The sequence below is a fragment of the Rutidosis leptorrhynchoides genome, chromosome 1 (assembly GCF_046630445.1).
Source record: "Rutidosis leptorrhynchoides isolate AG116_Rl617_1_P2 chromosome 1, CSIRO_AGI_Rlap_v1, whole genome shotgun sequence".
Lineage (NCBI taxonomy): Eukaryota > Viridiplantae > Streptophyta > Magnoliopsida > Asterales > Asteraceae > Rutidosis > Rutidosis leptorrhynchoides.
The window spans coordinates 211,674,615-211,696,783 of NC_092333.1; positions in this window are offsets into that span (position 1 = coordinate 211,674,615).

Below are 22,169 nucleotides of genomic sequence, written 5' to 3' on the forward strand. Positions count from 1 at the left end.
GGGAACATCATTGATGTTCTTTTCTTCGGTTTCTACTTTCTCGACATGTGCTAAAACAGCATAGCAACCTTTTCTTATTAGCTTTTGCGCCTTCAAATTACTAATAAGATTTAGCTTCGCTTTGCTCTTTTCTCCGTACACCATTAAGGGTTTTCCTTTTTCCCGTACAATGCGAATTGCATTTTTGTAACATACGATCTCAGCTCTCTCCTTTTTCAACCAGTCTATGCCAATTATCACATCAAAACTTCCTAACTCTACTGGTATCAAATCAATCTTAAATGTTTCACTAACCAGCTTAATTTCTCGATTCCGACATATATTATCTGCTGTAATTAATTTACCGTTTGCTAATTCGAGTAAAAATTTATTATCCAAAGGCGTCAGTGGACAACTTAATTTAGCACAAAAATCTCTACTCATATAGCTTTTATCTGCACCCGAATCAAATAAAACATAAGGAGATTTATTGTCAATGAGAAATGTACCCGTAACAAGCTCCGGGTCTTCCTGTGCTTCTGTCGAATTAATGTTGAAGACTCTTCCACGGCTTTGCCCATTTGTATTTCCTTGGTTTAGGCATTTACTCTTGACGTGGCCCGGTTTTCCACATCCATAACAAATAAAGGCAGCATTACTTGTCCCGACATTACTCGTTGCATTATTTTTGTTAATCACCGATCCGTAGAGTTCACACTTCGTCACGCTATGACCACCTCTCTTACACTTAGTACACGTTGTCATGCAGAACCCAGTCGGATGGTATCCTTCACACCTCTGACATGGTTTTTGCCTTTTGTTATTATTGTTGAGATGGCTGCTGTTGTGGTTGTTGTTGTTGTTGGGACGTTTGTTGTAGTTATTGTTAGGATTGCGGTTATTATTGCGATTGTTGTTGCGGTTGTTGGGATAGTTGTTGCGATTGTGGTTATAATTGTTGTTGTAGTTGTACTGGTGACTCTTGTCACCGTTTTCCTCCCACTTCCTCTTGAGTTGTTTCGTGTTGGCTTCTTCGGCCGCCTGCTCTTTAATTCTTCCCTCAATCTGATTTATGAGTTTATGAGCCATTTGACTTGCCTTTTGTATGGAAGCGGGCTCGTGTGAACTCACATCTTCTTGAATCCTTTCTGGTAACCCTTTTAGAAACGCGTCGATCTTCTCTTCTTCATCTTCGAACGCTCCCTGACACAATAGGCACAACTCTGTGAATCGTCGTTCATATGTGGCAATGTCGAACCCTTGTGTTCGTAACTCTCTAAGCTATACCTTGAGCTTATTGACCTCGTTTCTGGGACGATACTGCTCGTTCATCAAGTGCTTGAATGCTGACCACGGTAATGCATAGGCTGTATCTTGTCCCACCTACTCGAGATAGGTATTCCACCATGTTAACGCAGTAACTGTGAAAGTATGCGTAGCGTACTTTACTTTGTCTTCTTCAGTACATTTACTTATGGCAAACACCGATTCAACCTTCTCAGTCCACCGTTTCAATCCGATTGGACCCTCGGTTTCATCAAATTCCAAAGGTTTGCAGGCAGTGAATTCTTTGTAGGAGCATCCTACACGATTTCTTGTGGAATTAGTTCCACTGCTAGAACCAGAGCTATTGTTGTTATTTTGCATTGCGGCCTGCACGGCGGCTATGTTCGCAGCAAGGAAAACATGGAAGTCTTCCCCACTCATGTTCAAGTTCTGACGAGTAGTCAGTGCCATTTCCTTCAAAAATAGCCAAAAGAATTAAGTTAATCATATAGAATATTAAGAGTAGTCAATAGTATTTCGTAGCATAATATGAACTTATTTATAAAAGCATTTTCTTCATATTAGCGTTTTATAAGTTTTAATTTGGGTAGTACCTACCCGTTAAGTTCATACTTAGTAGCTAACATACAATTTAACTACTACAATTCTATATGAAAAACTGATTACAATAAATTTCACGTTCAAACTTTTATACAATATTTTACAAATTTACAATACCGCTATTTTACATATAGCATAAAATATAGCACACAATAATTTTGATACAAAACAGTTGTGACAACAATCCTAGTTAATACGCAAGTCGTTCAGCAAAGGCAATAAAAACATGTAATTCATAAGTCCAGAAACAAGTCATGCATTCTAGTTGTATTAATATTATTTCTCATCCTTGGTTATGTGGCAGATAACCATTATGACCGTTAGCTAGGCAGCATGTTGTAATGTCGTCAAAAGGACGAGGGTTTCGTAATGCCCAACAGCTCCGTAACAATCTAAAAACCTTGTTTCTCACCCCAACTACCGAATCCGTCACTTGTGGGAAGGTTTTATTTAAAAGTTGTAATCCGATGTTCTTTTTCTCACTTTGGTGAGAAGCGAACATCACTAACCCGTAAGCATAACATGCTTCTTTATGTTGCATGTTAGAAACTCTTTCTAAAGCACGGAGTCCTATGTTGGGATATGTTGAGTCAAAATAGGTTCTTAACCCGTAGCGTAAAATTGCACTTGGGTTCCCCGCATTTAACGCTTTAAAGAAAACATGGCATAACTTAAGGTCTCCCTAATGTGATATACCCCATCTTTCAAAAGAAAGCCTTTTATAAACTAAGGCATGCCTTGAACGTTCTTCAAATGTTCTACAAACTAATTTTGCCGTAAACAATTGTGACGACGAATTCTGACCGACTCTAGACAAGATTTCATTAATCATGTCCCCGGGTAGGTCTTCTAAAATTTTTGGCTGTCTATCCTTAACATCCATTTTGTGTTTTTATACTGTAAAAATAGACGAGGGTTAGATTCATAAAATATACTTAACAAATAATACAAGCAATTTTTACATTTATCATAAAAGCACAAGCACACTATATTATATATATTACATCACATGATTACAACTCTTTATTCTGACTCACTTGTTTCTTCTTCTTCGGACTTGGTTTGTTTCGCTAATTTTCTAGGGATATATGGTGCTCCCTAAAACGAGCCGTCATTTTCACAAATGGTTTAGAAAAACCTGGTGGCTTAGAGGTTCCCGGGTTATTGTTAAAATTTAAGAAGTACGGGTGTTTACGATATATATAAAGTTCATCGGGGTTGTAATCAGATTTCTCTATTTTGATACCTTTTCCCTTATTGTTTTCTTTTGCTTTTTCAAATTGGGTCAAGGTAATTTCTATAACATCATCGGAATCCTCGTCGGGATCCGATTCATCAGAAAATTGGTAATTTTCCCAATATTTTGTTTCCTCGGCGGACACACCATTGACCATTATTAACTTTAGTCCGTTGGTTGAGGATTTTCTTTTATTTAATTGTTTAACTGTAGGTATTAATATTTCTTCCTCTGAAACCTCTTCTTCTTCTTCCGGTTCCTCCTCTTCCGGTTCCTCTTCTTCCGGTTCCTCCTCTTCCGGTTCCTCTTCTTCCGGTTCCTCCTCTTCCGGTTCCTCCTCTTCCGGTTCCTCCTCTTCTGGTTCCTCCTCGGGATTTTGTGAATCTTCCCAAAATATATTCGACTCTTCATTATTATTGGGTGAGTCGATGGGATTTGTACTAGAAGTAGACATCTATCACACAATATCAAAAACGTTAAGAGATTAATATTTCACATAATATATACATGTTAATAATATATATAGTTTCCAACAAAAAGTGTTAAGCAATCGTTTTTGAAGAAAACACGGTCGAAGTCCAGACTCACTAATGCATCCTAACAACTCGGTAAGACACTATTCTGGCTCTCTAAGACCAACGCTCGGATACCAACTGAAATGTCCTGTTCATATCGATTATAAACGTTCCATATTAATTGATTTCGTTGCGAGGTTTTGACCTCTATATGAGACGTTTTTCAAAGACTGCATTCGATTTTTAAACAAACCATAACCTTTATTTTATCAATAAAAGTTTAAAAATATTACGACGATTATCAAATAATGATAATCTAAAATATAGCGTTTTCACACGATTATTACATAATGGTTTACAATAATATTACACATGAATTTAAATCTTCGAATGCAGTTTTTAAACATTATTATACAAGCATGCTGACTCCAACTCTTGTCCATAAATTAGCATGCAACAGCGGAAGCTCTTAATAATTACCTGAGAATAAACATGCTTTAAACGTCAACAAAAATGTTGGTGAGTTATAGGTTTAACCTATATATATCAAATCGTAATAATAGACCACAAGATTTCATCTTTCAATAACATACAATCTATATAAAAATCATTCATATGTTGAACACCTGGCAACCGACATTAACAAAATGCATATAGAATATCCCCAAAATAGAAATCCATCTGTATTAATAACTCGAAGTACTAAAGCATACCATTTTCCAGTATGGGGGAGTTAGGGCCCGTAGATCTACCTTTAGGATTCACGTCAATTAAGGTGTCTGTTCCCTAATTCTTAGGCTACCAAGCTGAAAGGGTGATATTCGATTCGATAATCCAACCATAGAATGTAATTTTCGAGTACTTGTGTCTATTTCGTCAAACATTTATAAAAACAGCGCATGTATTCTCAGTCCCAAAAATATATATTGCAAAAGCATTTAAAAAGGGAGCAAATGAAACTCACTTCAATAAATCAAGTCTTAACAAGTTTGATTGCTTAACATGTTGGAAACATTTAATCATGCAAATATAGTTTTCATTTAATATATAATCATGGAAAATTTCGGGTCACTACAGCTGCCATCATTAGAAATCGTTAACTATAACTGGGACACCTATCACGTCACATTTCGAAATCGAAATGGGGTCGTGACAAAGACGGATATCCCTACTCCCAACGTTATCCTTAGAAGGTTTAAACGACCTTATGGAAAGAGTCATAGGTACATGAATAAAGTAGTATATCTCTAAAGGAAAGTCTCAGCTTTTCTTAATTCTAGTTGGTCTAACTATGGTAATATTCCACCACTTAATACTAAGTTATGCCTTAACATTAACAGATGTGCAATCTTAGATATTCTAAGGTACTGCTAATTAAATTAGAGGTCTCTCCTTTGCGATCACTTACTCAACCCCGGATTATCTTACAACATCTCAAGAACGTTGCTTCTGATGCGAATCATGCTTTTGAGCAAGCTAGTGTTCACTGAACTCTATGTTGCCTACTTTAATCACAACCTAAATGGGCAGCTCTTCTTTGACGAATAAATGAGTATTCGTACGTAGGTGCTATATCCCTATTGTGAAGTTAAGCACACATAACTACTTACCTTGTATCCTAGGGTTGATCAAGTCCTAATACTAGGTTATAGCCACGTGAATAAGCGGAAAGGGTGATCCGTAAATTAGACTTCTAAACTGTCAAGGTTTTAGCATAACAATAGCATAAGTTTCAGATAAGTTATTCAACATGTAATAAACATTTGCAACGAATAGATAAGCATGCAAGATGAAAGCAATTTAAAGTAACAAGATAACTTTAGCACATAAGATTTCTGTTCGTAGCGTTCAAGCGATCTTTGTTTCGCAAGACGTAGGAGCGAAAACTTGGTTTTACTCTTTTTGTTATTCCCTAACCTTTTTCTGCAAGCATGAGAGAAGTTACATAACTAAAGCTATCTCAATCGGGTCACTCAATTCACTAAAGTGTATCGGGTATCCTATAGTTCTAAGAAATGAAATCGCTCATAGTTAGTCATGTTTGCATTCTTCATCATAGGATTGATCAAGACTCAAATCTCTATCACTTATTTGAGAGAACTTTGAGTTATAGACTCAGTTTATGTCATGAAGAGATGGTGACTTTGGAGGTTAAAGGGTGTAAAGGGTTGGATAGATAGGAGTTCTTTTAAGGATCGATTTTGATAATCCTTTCAGCTTTTTGTCGGGAATTTCAGGGCGAGCATCCTTCTTTTTGACTTTCAGGAGTTCTTTTCTCGAATCTTTTCGGTTCTGCTCCCTTTCTCAGAACCTTTATTCATCATATTATATTATATTATATATATATATATATATATATATATATATATATATATATATATATATATATATATATATATATATATATATATATACACACACATTTTTAGCAAGCATCTTTTGCTTTTCTCTTTGAGGTCTCCTTTTATTGGCGGTCTCTTTGATATTTGACTTGGATGCTCGCGTTTTTCTAATACGGTTTCATAGAAGATTTCCCGAAAATATGATTTTGTTGGGATTTATTTCTTTATTATGAAATAAATGGAACGTAGCGGTAGATAGATTTGTGGTGGCTTGGAATGAAAATGGAAGTGAAGGTTTGTGATGTGGGTGTTTTGTCTTCACGAATAGCCGAGGTTTCTAACCTAGTAGTTCTTGTCAAAAGGTGTGATTCCGAAATGTAGATCAGGAGCAAGTTCTGATTCAGAGATGCTAACATCGGCGCACTCAACGAAAAATATAGTGAAGCATTAAAAATGAGTGCTTATTAGGCCTTATTTAGGGTGCCTCACAACAATTATAATGGGTTAAATTGCGCCTTTCGATATGCAATGCTCTTTTGGATAATTTGGTTCCGTTTTCGCAAAAAGTTTTGACCTTGTTTATCTTTTTTTATCTATTTTGTAACAAAAACTTTTTGATCATTTATAGAATTTTGTAATCCTAAGTGTTTTATGGCTCGAAAAGTTTTAAATTTTTGTGAAAAATTTAGTTTTATAAACACTTGAGGATTTTGCGAGAATCGTTATGTGCAATATTGCTATCCTACACGTTAAAGTAACATTGTCCACAATGTTAAGGATTCGGCGTATCCCACACTTAGGTTTTGAAAAGGTCTTTTGTTATGAAAAGTTTATGTTGATGGAGTTGGTAATCCCACACTTAGTGTTTGAAGTGGTCTAATATATTGCGTATATTCTATTGAAATAACGGTGAAGACGTAGTACTCCCCTATGGTTGCAAGGCGTGTAATGGATGGTTCGCCAATTATGGTTTCTTCTAATCTCGTAGTGGCGTCATTCTTGTTCAATGCGTTCTTGCTCCAAGTCGTGCTTCCACCTTGTACGGTCTCGATTGTCGTTTGTTTTGTGACGTTTATTCATACAATTTTATTCTACCAAACTTAAATATAAAAAGTAGTTATGCCCAAGATTGGGCGTTCAGACATAATGTAATAATGTAATAACATCACAGGTAATCATAAAATGAAATAGAGAGATAGGGAGAATCATGGCTGATCTGGTTGGTGTGGAGGGAGAGAATATGATACGCTCGTGCGGGACTGCTTTGGGTTCCTTAGAGTTGATTGCCCCTCGTCAGCTATCTCCTCGTCGGTGGTGAACTGTCGTTCTAATTCTGAAGTGTTCACTTCTGAAGATATTCTGAAATGAACCTCGTTTGAACGTGCAATCAGTCCGGTAAGCGATGAGGTGCTGGTATCAATCATGGGCCCTATACACCATCCATGTCCTTCCATCAGATCCCGACCCCAATCATTATGCATACCCATTACTCTAAAACCTTGTGTCACATCCTTAGCCATACCTCGGCTCACAACCTGATCCCATGTGGAGGTCTGAGCAGCGGTGGATTTATCTCTGTGGGTGCTGATGAGGTTTGTCACGAAAATGCTGGTAGCCAAACCCTCGTGTCCTGTGCTCTGCTCCCGAGGTGGAGAAGAAAAGACTGTGTGATGAGTATAATGATACTGAGGAGGAGGAGGTGGTGGGCGCTGATAACTAGTCCCTGCTTCTCTAGGCTCTCTGTGGGCGACCATTAAAGGATACTGGTGAGGATACGGTGGGATATTAAGCTGGCTGGCTGCATAATGCGTAAAGTGATCCAGATTCTGAAAGATAACAGTCTCAGCAAACAATCTCTCTGCCCCAGGTAAATCCCCCATGTGGTAATGATACGACTCAAAGCGTGGCTGATCTTCCTGACGTGTTAATGAGCGTCGGTGGTTGTCAGTATCAGTAGGCCCACCATGCATTGTGGGATCATCCTCATCCCTCGACTCTGTAGCGACCCGACTAAATCGTCATTGACGGCGCCGTCTACTTAGGTCCTGTTACGTAGTCATAAGTCTTTAAAATGATGTTTGACCAAAAATATGTCGCATTCATTTCAAATGTAAAGATGTTTCAAGTTTACAAAAGTAATTCAACGACTAGTTACAATACAACGTTTAACGTACAAATGAAACCTATGCGACACAATCTAAAAGCAAGTCAAAAGATGCTCCATGTATGTATGCATGTATACTCAACATCCAAGCAAGTATCAAAAATAGTGAGCGGAAGCATGTATCACATAGCGTTCAAGGACCTGAGAAAACATATAGAAAACTGTCAACGAAAACGTTGGTGAAATCATAGGTGTAGTAATAAACGTTGCTTTTGAACTACAATATTTAATATAGTTGATTTTCCAAATCGTTTGCATTCCAAAATGTTTGTGGAGCACCCAATTATTAAGACTTTACTGTTTGGTACCCTGTTACATAGTGTTAGAACATACACTAAAATCGAAAATATATTTCATCCGCCGACGGTAGCGAACCGTTCGAATGAGGGCACATCTAGCCCGCATGGATCCATACAACATAAGTTCACGCTCACACCCGCAAGTGTAACTAATGATAATTGAATTGAGGATTTTCGTTCAAACTCTCATGTGGAATGTTTGTTTCGTACTTGCGTTCAAAGTATAAATGTAAGTAGCATAAATGTATATGTTTCTCATCCCATGTTTTAAAAGAATAAAAGTTGTTGAGAAGGTGGGACTATGATCTCACCTTGAGTGCACGGTTTAAAAGGTACTTCACAAAATAACGTGTGCAAAGAACAATGCTAGTCTTGACCTAAACAAATAGATTGTATCAATAACGGTAATCACGGTCGGTCAAATTCATTCAATTAGTCCTATGGCTCGTTACGACTCGATTATATAGGACATCTGAATCATGTTGTCAAGTTTCATGCAAGATATAAGTATAAAAGCATGTTAGAACGATTGCATAAGTGTTTGGTTAAGTTTGAATAAAAGTCAACTTTGGTCAAGTCAAAGTCAATGAAAAAGTCAACACGTTCGGGTCGGGTCCCGAACTATTTTTCTGAGGTTTTTAATCATATATAAGCATGTTGACCAAGTTTCATGTTAATCGAAGGTGCGTAGCATAGTTAGAATTAAATGAAAAAGTGAAATTTTGGACAACCGGGTTTGGAGCGCCGCTCTATGTATCTGTTCAGCAATTCTGGCAGTTTTCAAGTGTCCAAAACGAGCTAAACTTCAAACAAGCATAATTTATGAACCGTAAACATTTAAAACGCGTATCTTATATCGTTGGAAAGGTAATTTAACGCGGAATACAACTAATCACTTTTCATCTCACAAAAATATCATTTACAATAACCGAATTCTCGTCAAGTGATCATTAAAGTTTCATTATCAAGGTTTCAAGTTCACAAAATGCATAAGATGATTTGGGAACTTAATACACACATGTAATACGCCTTTTCGTAGGTAATTACACATACAATACTACTAAACACTTACAAACAACATTGCAAGGCCTTTGATGCATCAAAGATCACATTTAAGGCCACCAAACCCTAACTAACAATCATAAAATCCTTAATCATGTTAATGAGGCTTTTCCAAGTCAACTTACATACCAAATTGAAGCTAGTGATGCTAGTAACACATTTAATACATGCACTTTTAACATCTAACAACATTTAAGCAACCAAATCTCAAGATCAAACACACCCATTTCAAGTTTAAGCTAGTTACATCAAAATGACAAGAACAAACATATAAATCATATATTCATGTTAGACTTGAGCCATAGACACTAATTAACACTTTTATAAGTTAAAAACATCAAGAACCAAGAATCTAGTGATTTTAGAAAGTTACCCAAAAGTGATGAAGTTGGTATAGAATCGAAGAGGAAGTTGCAAGGATTCCAAATATGTAATTTGTTTTGTAAAACACTTGCTAGATCGGAAATAGATGATGAATCTTTGTATTGGGTGTTTGAGAGTAAAAGGTGAAAGTATTAGATTTGAGGAGGTGAATGAATGGATGAGGAAGAAGTTGACCACTTTGACCTAGTCAAAACTTTGGTCACTTGGCAAGTTTAGTCCCTCGACTTTAAAAGCGGGTGCGTGAATTACCTAAATGAGTTATTTTAAAACGCGTTTTAACGGAAGATGTTATAATAATATAACGGACTTTAAATAAATAAATGGAAAGTAAACGGAAAAAGGCGGGGTGTTACATTACCTACTCCTTAAGAGAAATTTCGTCCCGAAATTTAAGTAGGCGTAGTGGTCGTTGTTTCTTCTTCGAGATCTTGCGTTTCCGCATCCACGAATAAATGAGGGTACTTCCTTTGTATTTGATATTGTCTTTCTCAAGTAAACTCGGGTCCTCTTTTGGCTTTCCAATGGACTTTAACGATCGGGATTCTACTTTGTTTTAACGTTTTGACGGAGTGGTCCACAATTTCAACCGGTTCCTCCACAAAATGAAGTTTGTCATCAATAGTAAGCTCTTCGAGAGGAATGACGAGTTCGGGTTCGGCAAAACACTTCTTTAAATTTGACACATGGAAAGTAGGATGAACGGAGCTCAGTTGAAGCGGAAGATCTAAACGACAAGCAACGGTTCCAACACGCTCCAAGATTTTGAAAGGATCAATATACGGCGGATTTAGCTTCCCACGTTTCCTGAAATGGATTACACCTTTCTAAGGTGCGACTTTTAACATTACGCGGTCACCGATTTGAAATTCGAGGTCGTTGCGTCTTTTATCAGTATAGCTATTTTGACGACTACGGGCCGTCCTGAGCCTATCTCGGATTTGAACGATCTTCTCGGTTGTTTCATGAATGAGTTTGGGTCCGGTGATTTGTGTGTCGCCTACTTCGGCCCAATAAAGAGGAGAACGACATTTGCGGCCATATAACGCTTCAAAAGATGCGGCTTTAATACTCGTGTGATAACTATTGTTGTAAGAGAACTCGGCTAGTAGCAAATGCTTGTCCCAAGCTTTTCCAAAATCGACAACGCAAGCTCGTAACATGTCTTCCAAAGTTTGAATTGTGTGTTCGCTTTGTCCATCGGTTTGGGGATGATATACGGTGCTCATATCTAAAGGTGTTCCCAATGCTTCTTGTAAGGTACGCCAAAATCTAGAAACAAAACGGCCATCTCGGTCCTAAATAATCGATAATGGTACACCGTGACGGGCTACGATCTCTTTAATGTAAAGTTGTGCAAGTTTCTCCATTTTGTCGGTTTTCTTCATGGCTAGGAAGTGGGCGGATTTGGTGAGACGGTCAACAATAACCCAAATGGTATCATAACCGCTCACCGTTCTTGGTAGTTTAGTGATAAAGTCCATTGTTATTCTTTCCCACTTCCATTGCGGGATTTCGGGTTGTTGAAGTAACCCGGATGGCCTTTGGTGTTCAGCTTTGACTTTGGAACAAGTCAAACACTTTGCAACATAAGTAGCAACGTCCCTTTTAATGTTCAGCCACCAATATTGTTCTTTAAAGTCATGGTACATCTTATTGGCACCGGGATGAATCGAGTATCTTGACTTATGGGCTTTGTCTAGAATAAGGCTTCGTAACTCCCCATAACTAGGCACCCAAATTCTTCCGGTGAAATATCGGAGTCCGGTCTCCTTAACTTCGAATCGAGAGGCGAGGACGTTCAAATGTTCATGAGAAATATTATCATCCTTGAGAGCCTCATCTTGGGCTACCCGAATTTGACTATTGAGGTTGGTGTGAATGGTGATGTTTAAATCTCAGACACGAAGAGGCACCGCTCTTTCTTTTCGACTTAAGGCATCGGCTACTACATTTACCTTCCCGGGATGGTAACGAAGCTCGCAATCATAAACGTTCAAAGTTTCAATCCACCTTCGTTGTCTCATGTTTAGTTGCTTTTGGTCGTAGATGTGTTGGAGGCTTTTATGATCGGTGAAGATAGTACTCTTGGTTCTATAAAGACAGTGTCTCCATATTTTAAGTTCAAAGACAACAGCTCCGAGTTCGTGATCATGTGTCGTGTAGTTTTGTTCATGAATTTTTAGTTGTCGAGAGGCATAAGCAATGACCGTCCTTCGTTGCATTAATACACACCCAAAACCATGTTTCGAGGCATCGCAATACACAACAAAATCATCATTGCCTTCAGGAAGTGACAAGATAGGAGCGGTGGTTAGCTTTGTCTTCAAGATTTGAAATGCGGATTCTTGTTCGGTTTCCCAAATGAATTTCTTTCCCTTGTGAGTTAACGCGGTTAGAGGACGAGCAACCAAGGAGAAATCTTTGATGAATCTACGATAGTATCCGGTGAGACCCAAGAATTGACGAATGTTAGTAGGAGTAGTAGGAGTCTCCCATTTACTAATGGCTTCGATTTTTGCGGGATCGAATTTAATACCTTGATCACTTTCAACATGACCAAGAAATTGAACTTCCTTCAACCAAAATTCACACTTGGAGAATTTGGCATAGAGTCGTTCTTGTCTCAAGAGTTCAATCACAAGTCAGAGATGTTGTTCGTGCTCTTCATCGCTTTTAGAATAGACCAATATATCATCGATGAACACGATAACGAATTTGTCGAGGTATGGTTTGCACACGCGGTTCATAAGGTCCATGAACACCACCGGTGTGTTAGTGAGACCAAATGGCATTATAAGAAATTCATAACTACCATAACGAGTCCGAAAAACGGTTTTGGAGACATCTTCCCCCCCCCCCCCCGAGCGGAGATCGATTTTTGAATATACACAAGACCCTTGTAGTTGATCAAAGAGGTCATTAAATCGTGGAAGAGGATATCGGTTCTTAACCGTCAATTTATTTAGTTCACAATAATCAATGCACATTCGTAGGGATCCATCTTTCTTCTTAACGAACAAAATCGAAGCGCCCCAGGGTGAATGGCTAGGTTGGATAAAACCACGGTCAAGTAGTTCTTGGATTTGACTTTGTAATTATTGCATCTCGGATGGAGCAAGTCTATACGGTGCATATGCTACGGGTGTGGCTCCCGGAATAAGATCGATTTGGAATTCAACCGGTCGATGAGGTGGAAGACCCGGCAATTTGTCGGGAAATACATCGGAAAAGTCACTAACAATTGGCACATCATCGATACACTTCTCATCGGTCTCGACTTTTTTAACGTGAGCTAGAATCGCGAAACAACCTTTACGAAGTAATTTTCTAACTTTAAGGCACGAGACGAGGTTGAGTCCGGCGCAACTCTTATCGCCATAGACAATCAAGGGTTCACCATTCTCAATAGGAATTCGGATTGTGTTAAGATCACAAAGGATGTGAGATTTCATTTTGACTAACCAATTCATACCGATTATTACATCAAAGCTCCCTAGTTCCATGGGTATCAAGTCAATTTCAAATTCTTTACCCAAAATGTTTAATGTACACCCCCGGTAATATGTGTCGGCACTTAATAAGTTTCCGTTGGCCACCTCAATAGCATAAGTAATATCTAGGGGAAGTGATGGAGTGCAAAGAGTATGAGTCAAAGCCTTGGATACAAAACATTTATCGGCACCCGAATCGAATAAGCAAGAAACATAAGAGTTGTTAAGAAGAAATGTACCCGTGACTAGTTCATTGTCATCCCGGACCTCTTGGGCATTAATGTTGAAAGCTCGGCCGCGTGTATTGGGGTTGTCTTTCTTCTTTGGGCATGTATCCCTATAATGGTCCATTAGGCCACATCCGAAACAAACACCCGGTTTTGGTGCATTGGGTCCCTTTTGAGTGACGGGAGCAGTATTCCTACAATCATTGGCCACATGGCCACTTCTTTGACATTTGTTGCAAAATGGCTTGCCACATTCACCATAATGATGTTTGTGGCACTTGTTGCAAAATGGTTTATTCCCAGCATAACTTTTCCTATCGTCGGAGGTGAAAGGCTTCTTAGCGGGGTTGTTGTTGTTGTTTCTTTATTAGGGGGCTTCCCACTTTCTTTTGTTGCCACCCGATTTATCCTCAGCCTTAGATGCCGGTACTACGATTTCGTCCACCGTTTCTATCAATTTACGGGCCATCTTCAAAGATTCTTGATGATTAGCGGGTTTGGATGATATTACCCCGTGTTTGATGCTCTTTGAAAGACCATCCATGTAAAGTTCAACCCTTAAAGACTCGGGGTTCACAAGGTTTGGGCACATCAAGGCTAGTTCGGAAAATCGTTGATTATAGGCCTTGAGATTGTTTCCGATCGCTTTTAAAGTTCTTAGCTCTTGTTCGAGCCTTCGGGTTTCTTCACGAGGAAAGTATTCGATGATCATCTCCCTTAAATCGGCCCAAGAGAGTGCGTGGGCCTCATCGGTACCCACCGATTACACATAGGTGTTCCACCAAGTAAGAGCGACACCGGCAAAAATGTGAGTGGAGTATTTAACCTTGTCTTGGTCTCGACAACCGCTTATGCTAAAGACGGCTTCCGTTTGCTCAAACTATCGGGTGAGTACAACCGGTCCCCCGGTTCCATCGAAAGTGTGAGGTTTGCACCCCATGAAGTTCTTGTAGGAGCACCCTTCGCTTGAATTACCGGCTCCTTGATTGTTGTTGTTATTATGGTTGTTGTTATTGTTGTTGGAGGAGTGACCGGCCATGGCCGCATCTACGGCGGTGGCTATCATCCGTTGGAGAGCTTGTTCAGGTGTTTCATGGCGTAGTACACGGCGAGGAGGCATTGTTCCTTCAAAACACAAGAATAATGTTGATTAGTATTCTCAATAATACTAACTGTGATATGGAATAAGGATAAAGAGAAAATTTTCCTTGACTCGCCTTAAATTCTTTATGTCATAATGTCGGAACGTTCATATGAGTCACCGTAATATAATCCCGGCAATTATATTACCCTAATTCATATGTGCATTCGACATTATTTCACTAAGTCAAGGTGGCGTGTCAATCAAATTAAACAACGTGAGATTAAGATGGAAATAAGAGTTAGATATGAATAGAAAAGTTCGAGTATAAATGCACAGGTAGTCACGTAATTCCTACTTCAAGTCTATATGCCGGTTGTAGTCTAGACTCACTAATGTACCCTATGACTCGGGGTTGAAACCAATGAACTCTAAATCCCTACAACCAATGCTCTGATACCATTTGTATTGACCCGACAAAATCGTCATTGACGGCGCCATCAACTTAGGTCCCGTTACGTGGTCATAAGTCTTTAAAATGACGTTTGACCAAAAATATGTCGCATTCATTTCAAATGTAAAGATGTTTCAAGTTTACAAAAGTAATTCAACGACTAGTTACATTACAACATTTAACATACAAATGAAACCTATGCGACACAATTTAAAAGTAAATCAAAAGATGCTCCATGTATGCATGTATACTCGACATCCAAGCAAGTATCAAAAATAATGAGCGGAAGCATGTATCACATAGCGTTCAAGGACCTGAGAAAACATATAGAAAACTATCAACGAAAACGTTGGTGAAATCATAGGTGTAGTAATAAACGTTGCTTTTGAACCACAAGATTTAATATAGTTGATTTTCTAAATCGTTTGCATTCCAAAATGTTTGTGGAGCACCCAATTATCAAGACTTTACTGTTTGGTACCCTTTTACATAGTGTTAGAACATACACTAAAATCGAAAATATATTTCATCCGTCGACGGTAGCGAACCGTCCGAATGAGGGCACGTCTAGCCCGCATGGATCCATACAACATAAGTTCGCGCTCATACCCGCAAGTGTAACTAATGATAATTGAATTGAGGAATTTCGTTCAAACTCTCACGTGGAATGTTTGTTTCGTACTTGTGTTCAAAGTATAAATGTAAGTAGCATAAATGTATATGTTTCGCATCCCTTGTTTTAAAAGAATAAAAGTTGTTGAGAAGGTGGGACTATGATCTCACCTTGAGTGCACGGTTTAAAGGTACTTCACAAAGTAACGTGTGCAAAGAACAATGCTAGTCTTGACCTAAACAAATAAATTGTATCAATAACGGTAATCACGGTCGGTCAAAGTCGTTCAATTAGTCCGATGGCTCGTTACGACTCGATTATATATGACATGTGAATCACGTTGTCAAGTTTCATGCAAGATATAAGTATAAAAGCATGTTAGAACGATTGCATAAGTGTTTGGTTAAGTTTGAATAAAAGTCAACTTTGGTCAAGTCAAAGTCAACGAAAAAGTCAACACATTCGGGTCGGGTCCTGAACTATTTTTCTGAGGTTTTTCAATCATATATAAGCATGTTAGCCAAGTTTCATGTTAATCGGAGGTGCGTAGCATAGTTAGAATTAAACGAAAAAGTGAAATTTTGGACAGCTGGGTTTGGAGCGCCGCTCAAGGTATTGGAGCGCCGCTCCATGTATCTGTTCAGCAATTCTGGCAGTTTTCAAGTGTCCAAAACGAGCCAAACTTCAAACAAGCATAATTTATGAGCCGTAAACACTTAAAACGCGTATCTTATATCGTTAGAAAAGTAATTTAATGAGGAATACAACTAAACACTTTTCATCTCACAAAAATATCATTTACAATAACTGAATTCTCGTCAAGTGATCATTAAAGGTTCATTATCAAGGTTTCAAGTTCACAAAATGCATAAGATGATTCGGGAACTTAATACACACATATAATACGCCGTTTCGTAGGTAATTACGCATACAATACTACTAAACACTTACAAATAACATTGCAAGGCTTTTGATGCATCAAAGATCACATTTAAGGCCACCAAACCCTAACTAACAATCATAAAATCCTTAATCATGTTAATGAGGCTTTTCCAAGTCAACTTACATACCAAATTGAAGCTAGTGATGCTAGTAACACATTTAATACATGCACTTTTAACATCTAACAACATTTAAGCAACCAAATCTCAAGATCAAACACACCCATTTCAAGTTTAAGGTAGTTACATCAAAATGACAAGAACAAACATATAAATCATATATTCATGTTAGACTTGAGCCATAGACACTAATTAACACTTTTATAAGTTAAAAACATCAAGAACCAAGAATCTAGTGATTTTAGAAAGTTACCCAAAAGTGATGAAGTTGGTATGGAATCGAAGAGGAAGTTGCAAGGATTCCAAATATGTAATTTGTTTAGTAAAACACTTGCTAGATCGGAAATAGATGATGAATCTTTGTATTGGGTGTTTGAGAGTAAAAGGTGAAAGTATTAGATTTGAGGAGGTGAATGAATGGATGAGGAAGAAGTTGACCACTTTGACATAGTAAAAACTTTGGTCACTTGGCAAGTTTAGTCCCTCGACTTTAAAAGTGGGTGCGTGAATTACCTAAACGAGTTATTTTAAAACGCGTTTTAACAGAAGATGTTATAATTATATAACAGACTTTAAATAAATAAACAGAAAGTAAACGGAAAAAGGTGGGGTGTTACAGACTCCTGCGAACCTCGTCGCCTCCTACCATCCCTCGTCCTCAGGCCAGGTCTAAAATTCCTAATTGTCACACCAGGCACTGTCCGATCTACCGAATCTGCAATTACCGGATTAGCTAAAACTATCAAATGCTGATCTTGTACCCGAATGAACTGCCAGTTGTGCAGCAGTTTATACCCGATCTCCTCTGACTCAGTCACCCTTCGATAACCCAATCCCTCAATACTACCCAAAATATGCATCCGACGAAGAAGTTTGGTGACAACGGCTCCCAAGACTGGTGAAACTGTACCCGGTGCGTTCCTCTCATTAGTGAATGCATGGGCCAGAAGATATGTAACCTGCATGTTCTAGTTGTGGATCATGGCGTGCATAAGGTGCATGTCAGCAATGGTGACAGCTCTACTATATTGGATTTTCGGATGAAGAATCTTGAAGATGAGGTGGTGGAGGATGCGATGAACGGGGTTAATAAAACTGGAAGCCTTTTTACCTGACCTCCAGGCTTCCTGATCGGTGGTGTAGGTTTGCCAAAAGACTTGGTGATCGATCATTGGGTCCAAAGTGGTGTACCCTCTTTTAAACACTGAGCGATTAACATGAGTTCTTGTACAGTTCTAGGTGAATGGCGAACTATGCAAGAGTGAGGTGATGCACGATGTTTTGGTGGCAGAAATGGATGCAAAGACGACTATTGTACTCCTCTGGGTCAACGTTTGCTTCGAAATTCCATGTTGCCGTAAACTCAGCAAACGGTTCCTGATACACCCGTTCATTAATCTCAAACAGCTTTTGCCAGGCGCTGTGATTTTTTCCATTCGCCTGAAACTTAACATTCTTCTCAACTCATCTGCCCATCCACACTGTTCCATTATTTCTCAGTTGATATACTTGTTGTGACCCTTTTGCCTATTTATCCAATTAAGCATAAACGACTCGTATTCTCCCGGGTTATCTTGCCCGTGAATGGAGTGGGGCAACTCGTATTCGTCTGGAAGATAGTTAGCCATCTGCAAGAGTCAAACAATGTAGGTTATGTTCCAAAATAATAAAACTTATAATAGCACTTAGAAACGAAAAATGCTTATATTTTTCGGAAAAAAATTCGAAATGAGGGCTTTAAAAATGGCATTTTCCATATCCCTATTATTGTTAATTATAGCCAAAATTACCGCAAACAATATCTAAACTAACTATAAACTTATTTCTAAACAAAATTCGAAGCGTACCCGTGATTGCAACAAATAATGCTAAAAATAATAATTATAGTGAGTTAGTCGTAATAAGCAATTTTGATCAAAGTAAGATGATTTTTAAGCATAGAATGATCCTAATGACCATTTTTAATTACCTTAAATATTTTTAAACATCAAACACTGCCTATAACGTCCTTAAGTCGTGATTTAAGACCATTTTTATCGAAAATATTCATTATAATCAAAACGTACAAAATAAGAAAAATCAAAGACTAGGTTCCAATTTCATTCTTAAGTCAATAATATCTAAATTTAGACTAGTTTTCAAGTAATCCTAAGTTTTAAAAACGTTTTAACGTTAGGAAAAATCAAAAGTCTAAATTCGTACATTTTTACCAAAATTCCAATTTTCAATCAAACAATCCTAAATTGTTCCAAAAAGCTAGTTTCTAAGCGTATTAGGCGAATCGCTAAGCCTAAATGAGCTAGCAAAACATAAAATTTCTAAGAATTTCACCAATTCCTAGACAAAAAGTCAAATTCACGAATCGTTAGCTAAAAGTGAACTAAAATGCATCAATCGAACCTAAAAACTAAGCATGTAGGGAATCAAAATTGGGCATAAAACACGAATTTTTACAAAAGTAAAAAATTTGACTCTAAGCAAAAACTTGATTTTTAACCGTGAAAGAGTACCTTTCGTGCGAAATTGATAGTGGGAACGAGTTTAGATGGCACGAGAGACTTACATTAGTGCTTCGAATCGTTGAAATTGGTCAAAAATTAGTGATGGAGGTGGTGGTGGTGTGCCGTCGGTCGAGAGAAAAGAGAAGGGAAGAAGAGAAAAGGAAAAGGAAAAAGAGAGGAGAATGAGAAAGAAAAGGAGAAAAAATTGGGCCCGTATGGCGTACGGGCTTATTTCCCTGACCAGACTCACGATTTTTTCATATTTTAAAATTTTAAACTTTATCATAAAATAAAGGATTTACAAAATTTTGCTTCGGATTTTAATTCGGTTATTTTTACTTATTAAACTAAAATTAAAAAGAAAAAGACAAACGAACAGAGTAAAATAAAAATTCTTATTAATAACACCAATTACACAGGTTCCACAACTATGTTCCAGAAATGACGCGGAAAGAAAGATAAATTTAAAGTTTCTTTGACCATCCAGAGTAAATCAGCGTAGTGTACTGAAAATATTTCAAAATCGCTTAGCATTTTACGCTCACGCTTTTGTAAATCTTTGATGTCGTCCATAAGTTTAACCAAAGCCCTTCTAACTTTCTCAATGTTTGAAATTCCATCCCTAAGTCCAGTATCTCGGTAATTAAGTTCGAAAAGAAGTTTTGACACTGTGTCTTGAAATAAAAGATCTTCCGCGCAGTCAGGATCACCAATAGTAAATTTAAAGGTTTCAGATATTTCTCGGATAACCTTTCTTTGCGGAGTTGTAAATGAAAATTTTGACATAGTGAGGATTTGCACGAGTTCTGAATATACTTCTTTTCTTTTTGCGAAGAAATTCCGATGTATTCTTTCCTCGGTTAAATTCGGAAAACTTCGATTAATCGTTTGATGAGAGATGAGGCTGGATCAAAGTAGAAGAAATCTCGATCTCCATATTTTGAAATAGGGTTAGGTTTTTTGCTTTCAATCTAAAATTCTAATTCAGAAATCATTGCGGCGACATAACGGTTGATATGAATTTGAGAAAATTCCTTATCACTGATGTGAGGTAGAAAACTGACGAATGACTCTAAATCAAATTTGAGGTCAATTTCTGCATCCTGATACTTGACAAAAGTATCATCCGCACATTCCCTTAACAGTTTGTAAAGAGAACGAACTTGATTACGCAGCTCTTTTAATAGTTTATTTGAAATTTTGAAAATGGGAAATCAGAGGAATAGAGGTGCCTAATGAATTCTCTATAGATGTCTAATCTTCTGCTATGATTTAATAAATTTCCAGTAAATGGAGCTTTTGATTTATCAATGTGTCGTTTCTCTTTTGGAGTATATTCAAACAAGTCCGGATATTTGAAAATAGTTGGGTATTCTTCCCGCATTTCATCTTCCATAATGAGGGGTTCATTAAGACTGATGTAACACCCTCGAAGCGGGCCTAGATGTTAGATTACTATTTTTGCCCTCAGGGTGTGTGGTGTTATTATATGCTTTTATTTTAATTTTATATTTATTATTAAATAATGATGTGGTTAGGACCAGTTTGTGACAAGGGTCATAGAACAGGTTTGTTTATCTAATTTGGACTTCGTTTGGGTTGCCAAATGATGTACGAAAGATATCAGATAACTGATAAATACCCATGTGTTGTACAGTGTGGGAATTAAACCCAATTAAGTGACTAGTGAGCTGTGTTCTTCCCATTTTCTAGACTTTTCTTCTCAAACCTCGTTCTTCATCTTCTCCACCTACACCAAACCCTAATCCTTAATTCTTGTTTTAAAGCTCAAATCGTTTGTATCTTGGTGTTCCTTGCGATTTACTGATTCTATCAAGGTAAGAATCACAAGTTTTCATGCTTTAATCTTTGAGAAAATTGGATTTTTGTGTAAGTTTTTACAAAGTGTGTAATTTGGGTCAAAGTGGTTAAATTTGATGTTGTTTGAGTCCAAATCTTGTGGGTTTATGTTTCTACATGTTTAGTGTCATTGATTTGGTCAGTTTTGAGGTCGTAATCGAGCTCTAGAGCAAGAATTGGTCGATTTTGGGTGAAACTCGTCACTTTGTTCTTCAACTTCTACAGATAAACACAGTCGGCCAACTGTCTCTTGACAATCGACCGACTGACTCGACCATCGACCGACTGACTCGACCATCGGTCGAGTGTGTCTGTGAGAGACCATCGACCGAGTGTCTAGACACTCGGCCGAGTGAGTGTAGACAGTCGGCCGACTGTCTCTGACAGTCGGCCGAGTGTCTTTGGCAGTGTAAAATTTTACTAAGTGTTGATTTTTAGCCGTTATGCTGCCTGTTTGTATTTTGATGATCATAATATTATAACTAACTTGTGAGTATTGTTTTCAGGTGATACAGACGAGGAGAAGACTCGGTGACATTAGACTACCGAGTGATGTCGGTATCGGTGAGTGGGACTAACTGGAGAACGTAGTATAGAGTAGCATGTTATATTATGATTGCCATGCTTGTTAGCTATACTTACTTATACAGTTAGTTAGTACGTTTTGATGACTGCATGTTGGTTGATGCTTGTCTGCTGGAGCCCAGTGCGTCCCTATTGTGTGGTGGCCTCGGTAGGAGAGATCAACCTGCGGGTTGGGTTTCTCATGTGGTGGCCTAGACAACCGTGGTGTATATATATGTGAATGACGCGTCCTCGCATGTGGATTATATATGTACAATACGGTGGTGGAGGAACTTCTGGTAAGCCCCAGTCCGATTAGCTGGTGGTTAATGGTTTGGCCGAGCCGCCAGAGTCTCTGTAGATGACACTTGGGTGATGTTTATGTGTTAGATTATATGACATAATTATTATGATGGTTCCTGTATACTATTGCCTGTAGTTAGTTGCA